This window comes from Schistocerca piceifrons, chromosome 8, assembly GCF_021461385.2.
Source record: "Schistocerca piceifrons isolate TAMUIC-IGC-003096 chromosome 8, iqSchPice1.1, whole genome shotgun sequence".
Lineage (NCBI taxonomy): Eukaryota > Metazoa > Arthropoda > Insecta > Orthoptera > Acrididae > Schistocerca > Schistocerca piceifrons.
Window position 1 is genome coordinate 411,316,364 of NC_060145.1, and position 22,990 is coordinate 411,339,353.

Below are 22,990 nucleotides of genomic sequence, written 5' to 3' on the forward strand. Positions count from 1 at the left end.
GCTTATTTTCATTCCATAATGTCATATGGGATTATTTTTTTGGGTAATTCATCAAGCCAAGCTAAAGTTTTCCAGGCACAATAACGTGCAGTAAGAGTTATACATGGTGTGAATTCAAGAACATTCCGCAGAAGCCTGTTTAGGGAACTACGGATACTGACTATTATATATATATATATATATATATATATATATATATATATATATATATATACACTCCTGGAAATTGAAATAAGAACACCGTGAATTCATTGTCCCAGGAAGGGGAAACTTTGTTGACACATTCCTGGGGTCAGATACATCACATGATCACACTGACAGAACCACAGGCACATAGACACAGGCAACAGAGCATGCACAATGTCAGCACTAGTACAGTGTATATCCACCTTTCGCAGCAATGCAGGCTGCTATTCTCCCATGGAGACGATCGTAGAGATGCTGGATGTAGTCCTGTGGAACGGCTTGCCATGCCATTTCCGCCTGGCGCCTCAGTTGGACCAGCGTTCGAGGTGGACGTGCAGACCGCGTGAGACGACGCTTCATCCAGTCCCAAACATGCCCAATGGGGGACAGATCCGGAGATCTTGCTGGCCAGGGTAGTTGACTTACACCTTCTAGAGCACGTTGGGTGGCACGGGATATATGCAGACGTGCATTGTCCTGTTGGAACAGCAAGTTCCCTTGCCGGTCTAGGAATGGTAGAACGATGGGTTCGATGACGGTTTGGATGTACCGTGCACTATTCAGTGTCCCCTCGACGATCACCAGTGGTGTACGGCCAGTGTAGGAGATCGCTCCCCACACCATGATGCCGGGTGTTGGCCCTGTGTGCCTCGGTCGTATGCAGTCCTGATTGTGGCGCTCACCTGCACGGCGCCAAACACGCATACGACCATCATTGGCACCAAGGCAGAAGCGACTCTCATCGCTGAAGACGACACGTCTCCATTCGTCCCTCCATTCACGCCTGTCGCGACACCACTGGAGGCGGGCTGCACGATGTTGGGGCGTGTGCGGAAGACGGCCTAACGGTGTGCGGGACCGTAGCCCAGCTTCATGGAGACGGTTGCGAATGGTCCTCGCCGATACCCCAGGAGCAACAGTGTCCCTAATTTGCTGGGAAGTGGCGGTGTGGTCCCCTACGGCACTGCGTAGGATCCTACGGTCTTGGCGTGCATCCGTGCGTCGCTGCGGTCCGGTCCCAGGTCGACGGGCACGTGCACCTTCCGCCGACCACTGGCGACAACATCGATGTACTGTGGAGACCTCACGCCCCACGTGTTGAGCAATTCGGCGGTACGACCACCCGGCCTCCCGCATGCCCACTATACGCCCTCGCTCAAAGTCCGTCAACTGCACATACGGTTCACGTCCACGCTGTCGCGGCATGCTACCAGTGTTAAAGACTGCGATGGAGCTCCGTTTGCCACGGCAAACTGGCTGACACTGACGGCGGCGGTGCACAAATGCTGCGCAGCTAGCGCCATTCGACGGCCAACACCGCGGTTCCTGGTGTGTCCGCTGTGCCGTGCGTGTGATCATTGCTTGTACAGCCCTCTCGCAGTGTCCGGAGCAAGTATGGTGGGTCTGACACACCGGTGTCAATGTGTTCTTCTTTCCATTTCCAGGAGTATATATATATATATATATATATAAGTACAGTCTAACTTCTGCACTATTTCAGTGTAGTAATGTGTTCATTGTAAATAAGTATTATAGTAATTCTATTACATGTTTATTACCTTATAAACAAAACAACCTTTTTTTATTAGAAATTCTGTGCATATGATTCTATCAGATCGTGTTCACTAAAAAAATTACGATAATTTCATATGGGACCGGTGGAGGGTACATTAGCTTATTTGTTTCAGTTGTAAATATTTGTCATGTATTATTGTTTTTCTGGCATGTTCTACACTCTGGAGGACCGCACACTGCGGATAAATTGGAATGAAAGTAAATCTAAACTAATCTAAAACAAGAAATCACATTTCCTTAGTATGTGGAGCCGTTCAAGCAATATTTCCTTTTGTATAAATGAATTATTGTTGCACTGTTTATTTTTTTTGTTGTGGTTATATTTCTGTCATTTGACTTTACATTTGCTTTAATTTACTCAGTGCCTATTATTTCCCTCCTTTCCTGTGTTTTCATTGCCTTCCACATCGCAAACACTCCGACATCCGACCCACACTGTATCAACGGCCTCGTCCCCCTACAACTCTGGCAACAAAACTGCACTGATTGCTGGGGGAACATCTCTTGCCTAAATTCCTCTCACCGGTAATTATTATTCATTGTTCACATTTCTTGACCTCTGGGCGTTTGCTTGTATCAATCCATATATGTACTGTGGTGTCACCGCCAGACACCACACTTGCTAGGTGGTAGATTAAATCGGCCGCGGTCCATTTAGTACATGTCGGACCCGCGTGTCGCCACTGTGTGATCGCAGACCTAGCGCCACCACAAGGCAGGTCTCGTGATACGAACAAGCACTCGCCCCAGTTGTACGGACGACCTAGCTAGCGACTAGATGTACGAAGCCTTTCTCTCTCATTAGCCGAGAGACAGAATAGCCTTCAGCTAAGTTAATGGCTACGAACTAGCAAGGCGCCATTGGCCTTACAGTGATTGTAATTAAAGTCTCCTGTGTATCGTCAAGAGCGATGTACCACAATGATTGATTAAAGATAAGTATTAATCCAGCTACGTACTTTTCTTCATAGCATTAATTACGTAGCCTGTTCCAGTACTTCACGCCCGTCTGCGTTAGTCTAGCGTGCATTTTCAGCCATCTCGATCTACAAGGTGTTGGCCCAGCTGCCGACACATCATGTACATTGTTTCTTTTCCGTGGAAAGATTTGGCTGAAAATCTATGTGAACACTCCTTTCTTCGTGAATGTCTTGTGCTTGGCGTGTGAGCACCTATGTGTCCATTTCACGATACTGTTATTCCCTGATGAAGTTTGGTTGAAATAATCCTCTGCACTTCAAAAGTAACCATTTTTGTACTTAACTGCAACAGCCGAAGAAAAAAGACAGTCATTACCGTACATTAAGTTTGTCTGTAACACCAACAGGAGTTCACAATGCTGCAACCACAAATTTTGATCACTTACCCATTGATATAAAATGCCTCACACAAAGTGAAGTATAGTTTGAAACTAAACTGAAAACGCTCCTCTTTGACAACTCCTCCTGTTCCGCGGAAGATTATCTATTGCTATAATGGGTAAATGGCGAAGGGTAAGAATTACTGACTAACATACGTCTGTCTTTAACTAAAAAACGAAGAAACTAATAAATGCTGAGCATGGAGCATGGAGCATGGAGGCATTGATGTCAATATAGAACGTCTTGTTCCATATTATTACGTTTTGTCGTGCAAATGATACATGGAACATGAAACTAAGTAACTATCTATTGATATATCACAAAGCATGGCGTAGGCTTATATACGGTGAAAACCTCAAACTGAAAGTCAAAAGTAAAACTAAGTGTATTACCATAGTAGACATACACCCCAGGTGTGCTATATTTGGTTATTCCTGAAAAACTGACAGAGTTACTGACGAGAAATAATGGAGAAAAGACGCAAATACGCTAGTGTTGGTAAAGTTGGCCTACATCTTACACAGGTTATGCTATCATTACTAAAAAGTTACTTACATACATGTAAAAGCGAAATATCCATTTTATGAATATAGCATTCCACAATGCTGGAAGATGTTTAAAATGATTATGTCTCTTTTTTTACCTTGTAAATTGCTGTTATTGCCGCTCATGGAATTAGTATGACAGGTGAGGTTTCAAAGTGAGAAGATTGGTAGACTACACAGGGACTAATGCACTGACAATGTAATAAAACAAGAACCCTATTCTGCACAGAGGTATACTTCTAAGCAGTTCTGTTTCTTTGACGTTTCTACAGCCATTCAATTTGTTGACATGCTCAAGATACGTTAGCATGACTTGCTTCTTTCCTCATTGCACACGTTAATGGGCTAGCAAAGAACACACAGGTAAGTTTTTTGAAAATATGAACTCTAAAAGTGTTACGTATATGAGTTTAAAGCTGAAACTGTAACGAACAAAAAGCATTATCGATAACGATATTTTCGCTCTGCAGCAGAGTGTGCGCTGAAATGTAACTTCCTGGCAGATTAAAACTGTGTGCCGGACCGAGACTCGATCTCGGGACATTTCCCTTCCGTCGGCAAGTGCTCTACCAACTTTTTTTTCTTTTAAAACTCTTTGCTGAACAAGGACGCTACTCATGACATTTTTTTTATTGTTTTGTTTTGTCGTTGCGGACGTCGCAAGACATCCTGTTCAAGTTCGGTGGTTGATCCTTCCAATCAGTTTTTTATTACAGAGGCCAACCGACTCTCTGACCGAACACGCTGAGCTACCGTGCCGGCATTTAAACTTTTCGCTCGAGGGAAGACTTGAACCAAGTACCTGTTGTTCCGCAGCTGCTCACGCTAACCACGAGACCACTGCGCCCCTTAACGCTTCACGATTTTGCGAGTCATCCTTGCGCAGGGGCCATGCTAATCTTCTCTGTATCGTTCCAATTTTAGTATATGTACCGATGAAGCGAGTACAACCAACTGAGCTACCCAAGCACGACTAAAGAGCCATCCTCACAGCTTCAGATACTGGCAGAAGTGAAGCTGTGAGGACGGGGAGTGAGTCGTGGTTGGGTACCTCAGTTGGCAGAGCACTTGCCCGCGAGAGGCAAATGTCCCGAGTTCGAGTCTCGGTCCGGCACAAAGTTTTAACCTGTCAGGAAGTTTCAGCATTATCGATGCCAGTAAGCAAACAAGCATTGTTTTCGGAGTTCCAGCTTCATTTGCCATCGATACAAATACAGTAAAATTGGAATTAAATGGACTACGAAAGCGTAATTTTCACAATACTTCCTTCCCTTTCTGGTTATTCGAAATATAGCAGCAAAAAACTTGTTAACGTGGCCAAATGTGTAGTATTACTAGAGCAAATAAGGAATCAAGAACACAAAAATGTTCAAAATTGCCTTCCTGACGCTGATACTACTCACGTAAGCACTATAATTTTCAGTATTTACAACATGTGTTGCGTGCGCATGGCAGAAATGATGAACAAGAAGCAATCGTAAACAGTAGTCTGCTAATGTTTTGGGCTGTTTAAGGTGGTGGCACGGCCCGCCCATTCTCGCTTCGAAAAAATGTGGAGTGTAAGTCTGTACAGCCATCTCCTTTCTTTTTTTTACCGCCAAGACCTAACCTTCAACGCGCCACTGTCAATGATATTTATGTGAAATGGCATCGTTTAAAGATATTCAGAACTGTGCACATACACACACACACACACACACACACACACACACACACACACACATACACACACACACACACACACACAGTGCGACATATCACACACTGTATCCTCGTCGGTACATATCGTTGCTTTTATGCTGTACTCGTTTCCATACTTCATGTTTATGATCTAAAAATTACGTAAAGTGTCACTTGTATGGGTGCATAGTTGGATTTGTGTATCTCAGATGATGTAAAGCACAACGAAGCCTCTAATTAATTATTTTACACATATAAATTATTCTATGATGCTTATCAGGTGTCACAAGTCAGACAGACATCAGCAAGAGTGATTTCACTGAATGAATGTTTAACATTCTCTGACAAATCTCGTGTTGCTGACATCAAACTGTGTAATATGACACACACATTTCACTGCAAACACCACATGAGCATTACTGTTGATCTACCTTTACTAGTTCTCTCGTCGACGAGTGTTACGAAAGTAAACAATATGATATCTTTGCCAATAGCTGTCTCCCACTTCTTATTCTATACCCGTAATTTTACGCACATTCCCGACTTTTAACTTTCTGAGGAAAAGAACAGGCCAAATTTGAATACAAGATTCCTTCTGAATGGACTTCCTGTTCCGTCTTAAGGCATTAGTTTTCGAAGCAATATCATTAAGTATACAGACATCATTAAAGCCCCTTATGTTTCGACTGAAAACGATTTGGAAAAAGATCTCTTGAGAAATCATATCAGAATCGTTTTTTGGTGGAAAGATGGCGTGTTGAAACACACAAAAAAATTCTAAACGCAACAAACTGTATGCTAGAATTCAGCACGGAAAAGTCAAGAAACGCATCTATCAAACTGTTAAGTCTTGATACATCGATTCTGTACCAGATATTTCAAGGGAACAGCGACCCACAGAAAGGTACACTGACTTTTGACAGTTAACTGAGATCTCACTTGTTGAAGCATCTTTTCATGCTCCAGGCTCAATCCATCATGAAGATAAATAGCAAAAGTTATTTATTGCTTGAAAACGTGTATGTTTTGTCACGAATCTCAGTTGTCACCACAAGCATACAATACAGCTTGTGATACTTGTATTTCTATTATATGAGAACGAGAATTATACGTGCTCTCCATAAATACACCGACAAAAAAAAAAAAAAAATCACACCACCAACAGGGAGTTGTGTGACAAACGAAATATGGTAAGCGTGTTTCTATATCTGTAGGCTGATGCTTATTCAAATTTTTTCATAAGAGTGACGCTAGTAGCGAAACTATGAGGATGGACATCAGGTTTGCTTTAAATACACTCTGCAACAGACGTGAGCGTTGGTTACCTTTCAGACTTAATGTTACTCAAGAACGCATTTAAGGTGACAAGGAAGCCATTATCAACACCTCACTGAGTTTGAATGCGGTCGTGCAATAGGGCTACGGGAAGCTGGATGCTCTTTCCGCTATACTGCGGGCAGCCTTGGCTCGAATGTAGCCACTGTGCGTAATTGCTGGCAGCTGTGGGTACGTACGAGAATGTACCGAGCGAGGTGGCGCAGTGTTTAGCACACTGGACTCGCATTCGGGAGGACGACGGTTCAATCCCGTCTCCAACCATCCTGATTTAGGTTTTCCGTGATTTCCCTAAATCGTTTCAGGCAAACGCCGGGATGGTTCCTTTGAAAGGGCACGGCCGATTTCCTTCCCGATCCTTCCCTAACCCGAGCTGGCGCTCCGTCTCTAATGACCTCGTTGTCGACGGGACGTTAAACACTAACTACCTACGAGAATGTACGGACACAACAATGTCCGGCTCCGAATATCAACGAGGCACTACCGAGATGGAAGAGCATCGTGTTCGGCGTGTGGCTCTGCCGCATCGTACTGCATCTGCAGCAACAATCCGAGCAGCAGTTGGCACCACAGTGACACAACAAAGTATTATAAATCGCTTTCTTTAACGACAGCTCCGAGCTAGAGCCTCTGTAGCTTGCATCCCACTGACCTCAGAACACGACTATTTGCTACTTCAGTAATGTCAAAGTAGAGCTCATTAGAGGGAAGGTGGAGGTCTGTTTTGTTTCCTGATGAAGGGTGGTTCTGCCTTAACGCAAGTGATGACCGTGTGTTGATTACAAGGTGGCCAGTTGGGGGCCTGCAACCAGCTTTTCCACGTGCTAGACACTCTGGTCCTGCACCTGAAGTTACTGGCTGGGGTGCAGTTCCGTATAACAGGAGCACTCTCTTGGTTACACCACACTCCCTGACTGCAAATTTGTAAGTAAGTCTGGTGACTCGACCTGTTGTGCTGCCATTAATGAACAGCATACAAGGGGTGTGATTTTCAACAGGATAAAGCTCGCCCACACAAACAGATGTTGCTCTACAGAATGTTGACACGTCCCTTGGCCAGCTCAATCACCGTATCTGTCTCAATCGAGCACAAATGGAGCCTCATCAGACGACAAGTCCAACGTCACCCACAAACAGCATTAACTACCTTTATTGAACGACCAAGTCCAACAGCCATGGAACCCTATTCCGTAAACTGAAATCGACACCTGTGCAACACAAGGCACGCACGTTTGCATGCTTGCTTTCAACACTGTGGCAGTTACGTCGCTTGTTAATGCACCAGCATTTCGCATTTGTAGTGTCTTATCTCGATGTTACATTAACCTGTGGTCGAGTGATGCTAACAACTTAAATGTGTTTCCCAGACAAATGTATACCAAAAATTTCATAACTCTGCATTATCTTTCTCTTTTTTGGTGGTGCGATTTTTTTCCGTAAGTGTAGTTAAAAACCAACCCGTGTTTATGCAGTGTAATTTATGAATTAATAATAGTTATTTACTGAAGATTAATTTAACTTTAAAAACTATTCTGCAAAACATCGAAAATGCTAAGTACAATCAACTATGGCTCTATGCCTCTGTTGCGTGTGGTCACCAGTGGGTGGTCGTGTTTGCACTTCTGTCTGCTTACCACACTTGGTGTAAGGTGCAACGAAATCTTAGATAAACTGCCTTCGGTATCGATGACGCTTTCCAAGCGTCATAGTGTTACGTTCCAATCTGTAAGAGCACGTCATCAATGCAGAAAGTACAATGTTTACCTCAAGTGTGACAGTGCCATTTTGCACACAGACACACACACACACACACACACACACACACACACACACACACACACACACACACGTGCTTCAATGCTATTATATCGCCTAAACATATGTGGCTAAAAAAGTAACATGCTAAACATACAGTCAACAATTCAAGTAATATGTAAAGATCAAAGTAGTAAAACTAACGTGATCAGACTTGTAACTGCAGAAAGTAAGTTAATTAGGCGATCGCATTAGCAAATTACGGAGTTTCGATGACTGGAATTAAACTTCCATTATTTACGTCTAGTATTGGTGTAACACAAAATGCATTTTCGCATTTTATATTTACACATCTAAATTGTTCTCAAAGGCCATTTTCTCAGACATCGTTTTGGTTGGAGGGTGGGGTGGGGGGTTGGGGGTTGAGGGGAGAGGCCAAAGATTATGCATCACATTCTGTACTCGAGAAATGTAACACGTTATACTGATTGACAATTACTGGTTCTATTAGAAATGATTCAATTTTACTAAAGATCATGAACAATAACAACTTTCAACGAGGACTAATATTTATCAGTTGGAACCATGGTACCAAGGCTGTCTCTAATATTATCATCAAATACTAAATAATACCAACATCTAATAAAAATAAGCAGTGTGAAAACACCACACATGTAACGTAACCTGACACAATTTCAGGAAGGAAGGAAAATGGTGCTTCTATTATGGATATCAGATTACGAGTTTGCAAGTGGAGAAATACTAGAGATACTCCCCTTCAGACACGTTCTTGGATAGGGTTAAAAGTGGCAATCCACAATCACGGCAATTACTTCTCACAAATATTATTTGCCCAAAAAAGAAAGGAAACCGCTGAGAGCTAAAAACGAAAATCAAATGCCTTGTGTATACAATTATTTCAGCTGCAAGGTCGAGACGCTTCGTTTCCAGTACATAACTAAGTCTTGGGTCAATGGTATATAAAACTGTGGGTCAAACGATCTTGTAGATTTCCTGTCAGCTTGTGGATTTTGCAGTTCCTATAATGATATCGGACTGTCTGAAGTATATGGTCCGTAAAAAGCGGTAGAAATCGATAAAAAGATGAGCTTCATGTAATTAAAGGATGGTTCACAGTCCAAAATCAATAAATAAGTAAATAAATAAAAATAAAAATAATAAAAATAAAAATTTGGAGGGATTTGATCTGACATGGCAGCTGAAGAAAACCTTAACGCGTTTAGTGAAGAGTAGTTGTGGGTCAACACATTAAAGAAGATTAGCAGATAGCACTGTGGTCAGATGGACTGCATCGGTACCTACAGCAGTTGACTTCGTTGATCAAGTTGAGCAGTTCTCTGACGTTTCATTATTACAAGTGCTGCGCAACATGTTGATGGTATCAATGCAAGAATGTGAAGAGTTGAAGCAGGTGCCAAATAATTTTCGTACTGTTTTTTGTCACATGATCTTTTTTCTGATCGTGAGCATCTAATAGTCAATGGCACTAAGGTAAAAGGTAATGAAAACATCAGTTGACACAGTGGTGATGAACTTGGCAATTTATGCATTTCAGAGATTATTGACGGCAGCGGTGATGGAGTGAAATTTCAAGGAACAAATCGTGCCCTGCCTCTAAAGTGTGTGACACCTAAAATCACGATTTTTCGCAGAATCGCGTTACACAAAAGGAGCAATGAAGAGCTTCAGCACTTTTTTGGGGAAGAGCTGGCTGCGTATCCTCTATCCGCGTTTGATGACGTAGGTATGCGTAAAACACAATAAAGCATTGTTTTACAAGTTACTTGATGTCTTTATATACACAATTGTCATCGAAATTGCAGAGTTCATTGTAGATGGACTATATCTGTTACATAGCGTGACATGCTAGGCAAATGGACTACTTTGTTCCATGATTACGAGGTATGTGGATTAGATGAAGCGTTGGTACCGCTGAAATGTCACGATTGTGTTTAATGGATATCTTGATGTGACAAGTAATAGGAGCACGAAATCAGCTGAGTGGTTGCGGAGAGCAACCAAATTAACTGCTCCTACTGTCACGTTTAATGAAACAAGATCAATAACCAAGCCAAAACATTTCGTTCTTGTCGAAGTAACGAAATAAACAGCGCCTTATTCCTTTATGGGCTGCACGTCTTGATGGTGAGCCCTTTAATATTAAGTTAGATACTGAGGACGCCCATCCAATAACTGTAGCTACTGCTGTTGACGCTGCTTAGCACTGTGACAGCGTAGTTGTTGTTGGTGAGGACAACGGCCTTCTTGTGATTCTGACCACCTCACCCCATTCTCCCACCCAACATTTTTCTACTGAGGCCAGGCAAAGGCAGACAAGGGACGCAGTCTACAGCCACTTAAATTTCAAGATGGTTCAATTGTCGAAAGTCAACATTCTGTTTATACATGCCTTCAGTAGCTGCGATAGGTTTTCGTCGTTTTCTGGGAAATTGAAACTGAAACTCCTCACAGAATTGGAGATGAAAGACAACCTTCGGCAAGCAGCGGAGATAATTATCAATTCGAGTGCTGGTGCTGACGAAATTAATGAAGCTGGACTGCAGTTCATGGCACCCTCTACTGCAAAGACGTAAGAAAGCCATTAAATGTACTTAGCCATCAAATATTTGAAAAATGTTATCAAAGACATCATTTAGAAAAAATGGCTCTGCGCACTATGGGACTTAACTTCTAAGGTCATCAGTCCCCTAGAACTTAGAACTACTTAAACCTAACTAACCTAAGGACAGCACACACATCCATGCCCGAGGCAGGATTCGAACCTGCGACCGTAGCGGTCGCGCGGTTCCAGACGGAAGCGCCTAGAAACACTCGGCCACTCCGGCCGGCGACATCATTCAACTTCGCTTCTTTCTCTCCCATGGGAGCACCTGCTCTACAACGTTCCCCAAGGACGTATTTGCTACTGCAAGCCAGGAAAAAACATCACACTAGATAAATTGCAATGGGACTGGAAGACTTAAAACTTTGGCTTCATGCCAATTTCCACTGTTAAGGAATGAGCACCTGGGGATCTGTTGAAAAGCATGAACTGCACATGCGGGACAGGGTGACATGGTGGTCATTCCTGCAGGAGAAAACAGCATTAAGAGTACCATCGTTACAAGTTATGCAAAGACCATTCCTGCACCGATGTTCCATATTATTGACGTTGTAGTAGAACACAATACAAGAGGTACTGTGTTGTTGTGATTAAAGAATGGTGATAATCACTGCACTTATATTTATTTTGATGTATTGCATGTACAAAATTGTGTACCTATGAGGGATGAGGTGACCAAAGTACCTTCAAAACATTACAGGTCCAAGGCAAATAACTGACCTGAACCAAGCTATGTGTCGAACATTGAGGAGAGAACCTGAGGTAGCGACGAAAAAAAGTTTCCAGATGAGTACTCAAAGCATGTCTGACAGTAGCCATTTCTACCAAGTTGAGCTGCGGTGTTCTGGGCGATATGAGTGTAGTACACTTCACGTCTGTAAAAAATTTGTCACCATGTAATCAGTAAAAGTGTTGCGGCCAGAAATGCATTCCTTGGCCCTCTATGTGTTACACAGCTATGATGAACCACTATATATAACATGATGATCAAAATTTGTTCTTCCTTCAATGAGTAGATAATGTGATAATGTTTTTCATTAGGGGCAATAATAATCAGTTAACGATCTCTCATGCGAATTCTTTTTCACACAGGTTTTATATACATTATTCTGCGTCAATCTTTAGTACTTTTGGAACCAATCAGGAGCAATTCTCTGGTCCTTACGTTGCTAAACTATTGTGATAATGCCGCTTATGGCAAAATTATATTACTTAATGTAAATGTGATTTTATTCCCTGTTCATGAGGCTAAAGACGCCACGAATTTTCTAGCTTGAGGTGCTGAAATTATATTAATTCATCTTCCGCGAGATCACAAGTGCTGTATCTTGTTCACTGTCACACATCTGGATACTCTCCGTCAACCACATGATATTTCGTACATAATGTTTTTCATCTCTCGTGAAGTAACTCACTTGGAATTTGATCCCTACATTTTTCTGTTAAAATTTTTGTATAAATTATTCATACAGTTTGAAGATGTTCACTCTTACTTGTGACATCACTAGTACAGAGATGCCATATTCCAAATTACATTCTCTCATTTTTCATTTGAAAAATTTATGTGCCTTTACTCTATGACACTTTTCGTTTTAATTACTTTTGCACACCTTTTTGACATGTAATTAACTCAGGCCACACTGTGATCCGATAGTCAGTATAAATGACTTTCTTTTATCAATATTCAGACTACTTAATACATTCTTTTCAAACCAATGTTTCCATAAAGGTTTTATATTAGTACAACAACACTCAGACCACATTATGGTACCATATTCAACATAAATGACACTATATATAATATATTTACAATATCTTCAACGTTTCCAATTGATAATTCCTTCACAGATTTTGTGATAATGTTAGCATTCACACCACTAAAGGTCATTGCTGCAATATGATCATAAGACTGAAGATAGCGTTTTTCTACAACTATATGTTTGCTGAATTACATTGGATTGGCGAGCATGATAAAACTGAGAACGAATACACGATCTTGTGTACATATCCTGCTAATCAGATGAAAACTAAATGCAGTTTGTGAGTTTCGAACTTGGATTCAGTAAACAGGAAATAAGTCAACGATGCTAAAAAAGTATTTCGTTGTATTTAAGTACGTTTGCCTGTGTGGGCTACTGCAAAAGATTATTATCTTTCGGGTTTATAAATTTTGAAAAAGCAACGAGATTGATGTGAAATTTATTGACCATTGAAAGTAGCTGCATAAGTATACGCGTATTACTAGTTCTATAACAACTAACAGACATCATATAACTTTTGAATGTGCTTAAAAATTCAGAGCGTTTGTATAATTTTGAGTTGAGCACAGTCAAAAATACTGGAAGTCAGACTCTTTACATAACTTTTGTATAAAAACATTTGATCAAGGTGCAAAAAAAAAATGAAGCATTTAGACCTCAGATATTAAGTACCCTAGCCCTTAGAGCCATTTGAACCATTTTGAATACTGCTACTAAAAGCTAGGGAAGCTGAAAAGGAACGTGGCCTTGAAGGCTTCAATGATCGTGGTGTAATTACTTATCACATGTTTAATGTCTTCGAAGTGTATGATTGAGTCAGTGGCACATATTTTAACGGCACAATGGCTTTTGTTGTAAGAACGCGTGGTATGGGTAAGGTTGGGCCTGAAGAGACAGTTTATGTATGGTGTCAAAGAGATTATGTGAGTGAAAATGTCATTCTTGTTGGTGATTTGACCATATATTTTCATAAATTAAGTATTTGACCTTGAAAAAAAAAAAATACACATTGATCTTTCCAAAAGCTGAGAAGCGATTCTTGGTTTTGTAGCTTTCAGGGGCAACGCATTATGCTCTATGTGTGAGGCATCCCTGTGCATCTCTGTTAGTCGTGGCCCATGATTTGCACATGTGCAACACTGAGCCTTATAGTGTTGTAATTTGAGTACTTGTGGTCTTTGCCCTGAAGTGTAACACTAACTAACGGCTATCTTAGCATGGTCGTTGATGAAACTTACGATCTGACGAAATTTAGAAGGTACCAGTTGACACAAAAAGAGTTACTACATAAATAAACGGTTTGTTTCCTTTCAATGGCCATACACGCTAGGTACCTTTTTTTTTAATTGATTTACGAACCGCATATAACCCACAACCATTATTTTTACACCTTTTAATACATGACATTACCACTGCACACGACACAGAAAAACGCAGTGGTGTATGCAAAATTCATTGCTCTGACTGTAAGGCGAATTACTGTGCGGCTATTCACAGAGGTCCAGCGTTGGCTGTAATCATCGTATGGCAGAGAAACTTCATAATTATTCTAAAGCGTTGATGAGGAACCGATTTACGCGGGAAAAAAATATTCCTGTATACTGGCCTTCAGATCAGATAGAGACCGAACTTGTACCTGATAAACGCATTCCTTTAAATATCCCCAAACCCAAAGGTCTCCTGGACTTAAATCAGCTGATCTTGCAGGCCATGCATCTGGAAAACCTGTGGAGGTCACACATTCGAGGAAGGTTGCATTAAGCATATGGGCGAGCGACATGAATTGTTGCCCTTTCTTCCATGAAAACAGTGACTTTCACACAGGTGCCATCTTCCAAAGAAGGATTCACATGCTGTACAAAGAGGTCTCGATGACGTGTAGACGTCACGGTACACCTAACAGCCCCTATAGGTGTATTTTCTTCAAAAGAGGTCGGAGCGAAGATAAGGTAGAGTCATACACGGCCAGTGCAGTGCCTCTTTGTACACAACACACGATTTAATGGTACCCCAAATATCGCGCTTCTGTCTATTCACTGCACCCTGCAGTGCAAAATGTGCCTCATCAGTCGACAGACTACTTCCCGGCTATATGTCATCAACTTCGACCCCCCAGGGGCTCAGCATTCATTTGCTGAGTACGGGCTTGGCGACCCCGGGGTCCTGAGCTGGGGACTGGTCAGCGCCGCCAGTCTCCTGTCACCGTAAACCCCGGACATGCTTCAGCGACCACCGCATGGCGCAGCGGTGGAATGTTGTATGCTGCGTGGAATGGTAATCTTGGCTTGACCGCCTGGATTGCGAGGAAGGTAAACCTCTATAAAAACCCCTCAATCTTATGGTGTGCTGCGCGCCTATAAGATGCATGGCTGTTGGGGTGGAACAGTCGCAAGCGGGCAACCTCTGGGGCACCTGCCGCACCCCAGTTACTCAGGCACGCGGGGCTCTGTCTGAGCGGACCTTTAGTTCCCTAGCTGCTCGTGGGACCACAATGGACCCTTCGACCTCTACGTTTCCCCCTACCAGTGGATTGGGTGGGCCACTGGTAGGAAAACACACCCAATCGAAAAAGCTACTTCGTGCTGCGAGTCCTCCAGCGCCTGGTGTTACTAGAGATTTATCAGACCATCGTAACAGAGCACATGCTGATATCCAGAATGTGTTTTTGATTGTCAAACGGAAGGAAGGTAGCTTTGAGAGAGTTTCTCCCTTTTACATCCACAAGGGTCTTGAGGGAATTGCAGGAACACTGAAATCTGTGAAGCGTCTGCGCAATGGGACTCTGTTAGTTGAAACTTCTAGTTCCCGTCAAGTCACTTCTCTTAGGAAAGCAACCTGTCTCGGAGAGTACGCTATCGAGACCGAGCTCCACTCCACTTTGAACTATAGTAAGGGTGTTGTGACATGTAGGGACTTGGTGGATATCCCCAAGGACGAGTTGAAATCTGAGTGGGCTGACGAAGGTATTGTCGACGTGCAGCATATTATGAAACGAGTCGATGGGGACCTAGTCAAATCCGACTCGTTTATTCTCACGTTCAATCGCCCGAGACTCCCAGAGCATGTTAAAGCGGGTTTCTTACGTTTGCCAGTACGGCCATATTTCCCCAATCCAATGCGCTGTTTTAAATGTCAGCACTTTGGGCATACTACGTTGGGGTGCAATGGGATAGCCACTTGTGGTAAATGTGGTCAGCCTGCCCATGAAGGAGCCGATTGTTCATCGCCTGTGAAGTGCGTGAATTGCTCTGGGAGTCACCCTGTCTGGAGCCGGGTCTGCCCCATCTATCTCGAGGAACGGAAGATACAGGAGATCAAAACATCTAAGCGCATCCCCTATGGTGAGGCCAAGAAGCTCTTTAAGGCCATGCAGCCTCCTGTGTTTACAACATCTTTCGCTTCCACTCTGCAGAAACCGGTACAGTTGGCCACTGTTGCTACACAAACGGAGGTTGCTAGTGTCAGCACTAATACCTGCATTTGCCAGTGCACTTGTGCTGCTGCGGTTGTTTTGCAACCTGCAGCTCTCCCACAACATTGGACAAGGCCGTGGTTGCTGACATTGGGGCACTTCCTGCACCTCCCCATATGGCACCTTCTGCCCAGGCGAGTAAAGCTCCAACTGTTGACAAGGTTCTGCATTCTAAGCCCCCCAAGACGAAGACGCCAAAGGTGAAGGTTTTGCCACCTGAGGAGACTAGTCACGGTCAGTCCGATGATGATGCTATCGTACTATCTGACATCTCCCTTGGGTCGCCATCGGAGCTGATGGACATTGATGTCGACCGGGGGCGATCTTCTCGCCCCAGCCCCAGGAATAAATCTCCGGCCAGTACGGGCTCTCCTCCAAAGCACAGGGGCAGGGTGAAAATTCAGCCACCCTGATCACTGGCTCCCATATTACAGTGGAACCTGAATGGGTTCAGGACGCATGTGGTCGAATTACAACTCCTTGTACGAGAGCGCCCCTTGTGCTTATGTCTCCAAGAGACACATTTCCGGGCCACTGATGCTCCTTCTTTACGGGGCTATACCATGTATCGAAAAGATGATCTGATGGGGGAAAGGGCAAAGGGTGGTGTTGCGGTTTTTGTCCATGACATGCACCACTCATCTGAGCTCCCTCTCGTTACGGACTTGCAAGCGGTTGCAGTTGACCTTCTTGTGGGGCAGAGGATCACAATCTGTTCCGTTTACTTACCGCCTCAGGACGCCATAGACTCTGAGGCTCTCACAGACCTTATTACCCAACTCCCCCGCCCATTTCTCCTTCTGGGGGACTTCAATGCTCATAATGTCTTATGGGGCTCTACGACTACTTGCCCCAGGGGTCGCATTCTGGAAAGCCTCATGGCATCCAAAGAACTGTGCATCCTAAACTCTGGTGCTCCCACTCATTTCTGTACTGCTTCTGGGTCGTCGTCAGCTATTGACCTTTCCTTTTGCTCTCCAGCACTCGCGGATTCTGCTCTGTGGGAGGTTGCCGCTGACCTCCATTCTAGTGACCACTTCCCCCTTTGGATTCGCCTCCTGGATGAGACTGTGGCATTACCAGTGCCGCCCAGGTGGAACCTCTGCAGAGCTGACTGGACACTTTTCAGCGATTTAGCTGTTTTGGAACACCATGCCAGCGTCCACGAATGGGTCGACCATGTTACAGCCGTGATCTTCCATGCTGCTGAATTGTCGATCCCACGGTCCTCAAGTCATCCCAAGAGGCGCCTTGTCCCTTGGTGGACCACTGAGTGCCGCTCAGCCATCCGAGCCTGCCGTGCAGCTCTGCGCCGCTTCAAGTGCCGTCCCTCAGCTGACAATCTTGCGGCCTTTCGGGTGGCAAGGGCCAAGGCGTGGCGAGTGATTAAAGAGAGCAAACGACGGTCATGACAATCGTTCTTGAACTCCATCTCCCGCTCCACTAGTTCTACAAGAGTGTGGGAAGCCATCAGGAGGATCTCCGGGAAACGCAGCCAACTACCTGTCACGGCATTGCTGCATCAGGGTAGTCTACTCACGGCGCCGAGAGACATTGCCCAGACACTGGCCATGTATTTTGCCGAATCTACTGCCACTATTAACTGTGATTCAGATTTCTGCCGCTACCGCACTGCCATCGAGAGGGATCACTTGGACTTCCGGTCTCCGAATTCTGAACCCTACAACTGCCCCTTCACAATGTGGGAACTGGATTCGGCACTGTCTGTGGCTCATGATACTGCGCCAGGTGATGATCAAATCCTGTACAGCATGCTGCAGCACTTGTTGCTGCCATCCAAGGAAGTACTCCTGAATTGTTTTAATATGATATGGTCATCCGGCACGTTCCCTGACTCGTGGAGGGAGGCGATTTTGGTTCCCCTCCTCAAACCGGGAAAGGACCGAATGCATCCCAGTAGTTATCGGAGTATTGCTTTGACGAGCTGTGTCGGGAAGACATTGGAACGCATGGTCAACCGTCGCCTGGTTTGGCTGCTCGAGACCAGGCAGCTCCTTAGCCACTCTCAGTGTGGCTTTCGGAGATGTCGTTCAACTATAGACAACTTGACCCTGCTTGAGGCGGTCATCCAGCAGGCCTTCTTACGTAACCAGCATTGTCTAGGTGTATTCTTTGACATTAATAAGGCGTATGACACTACTTGGCGCCGCCTTATCCTCAGTCAACTCCATCAGTGGGGCTTTCGTGGCCATCTCCCCATCTTCATTCGGTCCTTTCTTTCCCGCCACCTCTTTCGATATCTGGTTGGTAATGTGCTATCTGATTTGTACGTGCAGGAGAATGGTTTTCCTCAGGGAAGCGTTTTAAGTGTCACCCTCTTTGCCGTCGCCATTAACAGTATCACGTCCACTATCCAGAGTCCTGCCCAGTGCTCCTTGTTTGTGGACGATTTTGCTGTTTTCTGTTCTTCCTCCAGTCTTGTCACTGCTAGTCGGCAGCTGCAGCTTACGATAAAGCGATTAGAAGCATGGACTGCGAAGACGGGTTTTACCTTTTCTGCAGACAAATGTGTGTGTGTTCATTTTAATCGTTGTCGACGTGCTTTTACCTCCCCTGAATTGCGTCTGAGGGGCACCATTCTTCCTTTTAGAGACACTGTGAGGTTCCTGGGCCTCACTTTTGATTCCAAGTTGTCGTGGTTGCCGCACCTTAAAGACCTCAAGGTGCGGGCCCTGAAGGCGCTGAATATTTTGAAGTGTTTGAGCCATCGGTCCTGGGGAGCAGATCGGGCGCGTCTGCTGCAGTTTTATAGGGCTTTCGTCCGGTCGCGTCTTGACTATGGATGCACTGTGTATGGGTCAGCGAGGCCTTCGTATCTGAAGATTCTTGACGCAGTACACCATGAGGGTATCAGGCTGGCCACTGGTGCCTTCCGTACCAGTCCCATCCCCAGCCTGTGTGCTGAGGCAGGGGAACCGCCGCTCGCCATCCGGCGGAAACTCCTCATGGTGCGACGAGTGTGTCAATTCCTTGCCTGTCCTCCCTCCCCTGCATACCCTACTGTTGCCCGACCGCCTATGGAACGTCTCTTTTCCAGTCGTCCAAGGGCAACGAGACCATTTGGGATTCGTGCCAAGCATTTGCTTGAGTCCCTTGGTGTGGAGCGTGTGGCACCCCAACTCCAGGGTTTTACCCGCCTGCCTCCCTGGTTGCTCCAGAGGCCCAGCGTCCTTTTAGACTTGTCAGAGTACCGGAGGAGCTGCACTCCTGCGTTTGTTTTTACCTCCTTATTTTACGATATTTTAAACCAGCATCCTGACCATGTACCAGTATTTACGGATGGCTCTAAACAGGGGGACTCTGTAGGTTGTGCTGTGGTTTTCCCTGATCGAGTCATCAAATTACGGCTTCCTGCAGCGTTTACCATCTTTGATGCCGAATTGTTTGCGATCTTGCGGGCATTGGAGCAGATGAGATGTGTTCCCAGTCTTAAGCTTCTCATCTGTTCTGACTCTCTGAGTGCCCTTCAGACCATGCAACACTTGTACCCAGCGGATACGGTCGTCCAGAACATCCATGATGCCCTACTCCACCTGCAACGGCAGGGGAAGGAGGTTTCTTTCTGCTGGGTGCCGGGGCACGTGGGTATTAGGGGAAACGAACTGGCGGATGTGGCTGCCAAAGATGCATGTTCCCTCCCTCACGTTGTTGAATGTGCCGTCCGCGTCAGGCCTGTATCTTTTAGCCGTTCTCCTTGTTCGCTGTCCGTCTTCGTCCCTTCTCCGCATGTGTTCCTGTTTCTATGCGTTTGGGCGCTGATGACCACGCTGTTTAGCGCCCGAAAACCTCAAACCACACACACACACACAACTTCGACCCGTGACAGAAGCTGAAGAGCAAATTCAAATCGTTGCTGCGGATAAAGAGATTTCAGTTGCTGCACCGTCTGAATCTTGTACGGATACCAGCATAAAATACCCAGAAAGATTTGCCGCATTGTTAACTATAGGAGTGACAAGTCTCGTAACACTGCACGAGCGCTAGCACATGCCACATGAGCCGGCCGGGGTGGCCGAGCGGTTCTAGGCGCTACAGTCTGGAACCGCGTGACCGCTACGGTCGCAGGTTCGAATCCTGCCTCGCGCATGGATGTGTGTGCTGTCCTTAGGCTAGTTAGGTTTAAGTAGTTCTAAGTTATAGGGGACTGATGACCTCAGAAGTTAAGTCCCATAGTGCTCAGAGCAATTTGAACCAACATGCCGCACGGTTAATTACAGCAACAGCAACCTCGACAATAAGCTCCACAGGAAAGGACGCCTCCCCCTTCCAGGTGTCACAAAAAGCTCACTCGAATTTCATTATCATTCTCTTTGCCCATTTAATACGTCGGGTCTCTCCTCAGACATTTCGGTCGGCGATAGTCTTTCAATGCAGCACTAAAATTGCTGCCGTTTACATAAAACAGTTTCACTAACAGCGTACGGTTTCTCTGCTCGGTACTGTTCACTTACGTTATGAGATATGGAATGAGAGTGGATGTGATAACGTCATACAGTGTACTGGGCCGTATTTGCACCTGTTGGCCAAAATTTGAATTGAAGTTTTTTTCAGCGTAAGTCGGTTCCGCATTAACGGATTAGAATATCTACCAAGTTTGGCTGCCATACGATAACTACAGCCCACAATGGACCTGCGTCGGTAGCTGCATTTTAATTATAACCATCCGTTGCACCGGGTAAAGAGGAAGAAATTTCAACGATATAAGGAAGAACGGAATTAAAGGGAAAAAAAGCATAGGAAGGAAATCAACTTTCGTAGTTCACCTTATACAAGATACTCATACGGTACACATTATTGAAAACAAACTTGTAATACAACGAAGAAGAGCTACTTTACGGACATTTATGAAGAGGTAGAAACCTATGCATACTTGAAAAAAAAGCCAAGGAAAAGGACGCTTAACGACCAAAGTACAGTAAGGAATAGCTATTTATTGAATATGTGCCGTCCAGCTACTGACAACTTCCTTTAAGGATTTTCTGTAAATTAGCAACCGTAGCTAGTTGTTTGTAAAAATATTTTTCAAAGCACTCCACGGTGCGCCCAAGCCATGCTGAAGTCATCAACAGTTCCCGGTGGTTAAAATGTTACTCGTTAGAGGTCGAACATTTCCGCTCGTCTTCGGCACCTCGTTCATTGTAACTATTTTACGCTTTTATTTATTCCAGAAAATTACTTTCAGCTTTTATTTGAAGCACTTACAATTGTAATTCTGAAACACGTCGGAATATAACTATTTTAAGTAAAAGCATGTTGACAGTTATTGTGAGTGCACGTTTTTATAGTGAAGGCCGAAATCGGTCGTTTGAACTAAATAAAGCTCTAGAAAAGCAACTGTAACAGTCTGAAATGACCTCTATGTTCCACACGCGTGCACGCGTTTGTGTGTGTGTGTGTGTGTGTGTGTGTGTGTGTGTGTGTGTGCGGGTGGAGGGGGGTGGGGGGGGTGGGAGAGAGAAAATGAAAGAGAGAGAGAAAGAATGTTTTTCAGCTTAAATTATACCTTCGTGGCATTGTCAGTCTGTGTTTCACTAACGACATCGGAATGGATCAGAAGCCATTCATCAGCGGTGCTGTGAGTAAATTACAATTTGCATTGGAATATTAGAGGTTTCTGCAATACCGAATATCTGTCGTTGTCTGAGGACGTAAGTGACATAGCATGAATAAAAAACAGTTAAATTTTTCGCCTGAAACTAAAATATAATCCACGGGTTTTGAACATACAACATTCAGGCGTTCCGTAACTGTGATGCTACAATCATTCTAACTAGCAGCGGAAAATATATGGGATTACTGAAGAACGAAATACAAACCGTCGACTTTGACCTATAGCGCCAGAAATTGCCAGAGATGATTCATTAGTCAGCTTTAACAGCGAATACGAGGGTTCATAAAGGAATGCAAGAGAGAAAACACATGGTAGGCATATATCACACCAGTAATATTTCGAACATAATGTTAAGGATATTGCTTTCAGTTCTAGTACTTCTGTAAAAAGTGAAGGAAAGAAAGGGATAGAAGTAACGGTAGCATGGAATATCTCAGTTGACATATATATGAGTTCATATCTCGAACTTCTGTCGATCTGTATAGCTTAGCCGCAGTACGGGATACAAATTTAACCTACCTTAACTTCTTCGTTTTCTTTATCATTAGTATCCTATTCTTCAGTTGACCTATATAGGTCGACTGAAGTATGGGATACAAATTTTGCAGGCTTTGTTTCTTTCGCCTGTAATTCAGTTAACTTATATAAGTCAACTGCACAATGGGATACTAGTGCTAGCGAATGCAAAAAATAGTGACATACCTAACATATATAACTTTTTCTTCAGTTGGCCTATTTAGGTAAATGACATCAATGTTACAAATGTCGCTTTTTTCGTCTATCTAGCACCTGTATCCCGAACTTCAGTTGGCCTATACTCGTCAACTGAAGTATAGGATACAAATTTTACGTATGTCGATCTTTTCGCCTTCAGTAGTCCCTGTATAGAACCGAAAAAGCCGTAGTGGTACGAGTACTAAATGAGGAAAAAGAGCAACGACTGCAAAATTTGTATTCCGTACTGCAGCTGAAGAACCCAAACTTAATGTGTAACAATGAAATGCCACAAAGAAATACATCAAAATAGACAAATTCAGTACAACAA

General features: G+C 44.1%; 1 non-coding gene across 1 annotated transcript; it reads right to left on the minus strand.

Annotated features, from left to right (window-relative positions):
• Positions 1-4,508: 4,508 nt before the first annotated feature.
• On the minus strand, positions 4,509-4,615 carry LOC124712801. Its single transcript, XR_007005618.1, has one exon. It is a non-coding gene; the product is annotated as a U6 spliceosomal RNA (small nuclear RNA).
• Positions 4,616-22,990: the final 18,375 nt, after the last annotated feature.